The sequence below is a fragment of the Echinops telfairi genome, unplaced genomic scaffold (genome assembly GCF_000313985.2).
Source record: "Echinops telfairi isolate 266 unplaced genomic scaffold, ASM31398v2 ScPeMD7_5;HRSCAF=22, whole genome shotgun sequence".
Classification (NCBI taxonomy): Eukaryota; Metazoa; Chordata; class Mammalia; order Afrosoricida; family Tenrecidae; genus Echinops; species Echinops telfairi.
This window is the reverse complement of record NW_022103901.1, coordinates 30,608,993-30,610,091: the sequence shown is the minus strand read 5'-3', so window position 1 is coordinate 30,610,091 and position 1,099 is coordinate 30,608,993. Positions and strand designations below refer to the sequence as shown.

Sequence of the window (1,099 nt, the reverse complement as noted above, 5' to 3'; positions counted from 1 at the left end):
GTCCCTGAGATGGTTTGACCTTAAATGTCTCTGGGCTTTCCTTCAGGGGAACCATCCAGTATCAGCATCGGAAGGGAGTGGGCCCTACTTAGGGTGGGACAGACAATGGGGCCTGATTGCCTTAGATGGTTGACAACCTTCAGACAGTTAACCTTTAAGCAGTTAACCTCCAAGTGTATAGTCAGTGGTGTGTTTGCAAACAGCACCTTAGGTTTGGCATATATTATGGGGGGAAGATCCTGGGGAATAACTTTTCTGTTTCCCACACTACCATGTCCCCAATTCTCCAGTTGCCTCATCACTACTGCAAATCACGTTCTCTTCCCACCCCACTACCCACTCATCCATCCATCCAGCATACCCCATCCATGCAGCCCAGGGTCACTTGGTTGGTCCTTCCCTCCATGCAAAGCCTGATGGAGGGGAGCAGGTGGGTGGGACACTGGGGGTGGCAGTGGCGGCCAAGCCAGGGTCTTACCAGGAACAGGGTGGGGCTTTGCTGGGATCAGAGGCTTCATATCCCATGGAGCTGAACAGATCCATCACAGCGTGGCATAGGCTCCAGGTGCTAGTCCTCTCCAACTTACCTCCTCTGTGTGCCCCTTATCTGAGCAGGGCACTGAGGGGAGGGGTGTCTTCCCACCATTCTTCAAGTTCCCCCTCCCACACTCCCATCCCTGCTGTCAGGCTGGACTAAGGCTAGTCCTTACCTGGCCTGAGATGCTTCTCCTGTCATCTAGTGCCCCATCACCAGGAGCAATAGCACCCTGAGGGGCGGCTGAGCAGACGGCCAAGGGTAGGTCCCACACAGCACATGTAGCCTTGTTATCACTTCACAGCGCTTTATTTTGGTCTTTACCGCTGTCCAGGGGACAGCACTGTACACAGGTCCCGACACACCCAGGGGGGGACATCCCTGTAGGTTGCTGAGTAGGGCACAAGGCAGCAAGCCTAGCCTCCTTGGGTGGAAGGAGCCCAAGCCAGGCCTCCTGGCAGCCCCTGCCCTTCTGGGGTGGGCAGTTGGGCACCAGGGCCATAGGGTGAGTGGGAGATCACATCCGGTCTGGTAGAGTGAACCGGGGCTGCTCCTACTCCATTC

At 56.1% G+C, this 1,099-nt stretch overlaps 1 protein-coding gene across 1 annotated transcript in view; it reads right to left on the bottom strand.

Annotated features, from left to right (window-relative positions):
• Positions 1-1,099, bottom strand: part of SYNGR3 (synaptogyrin 3) — a 10,850-nt gene that overhangs the window by 6,520 nt on the left and 3,231 nt on the right. The gene's annotated exons all lie outside the window — the stretch shown is intronic.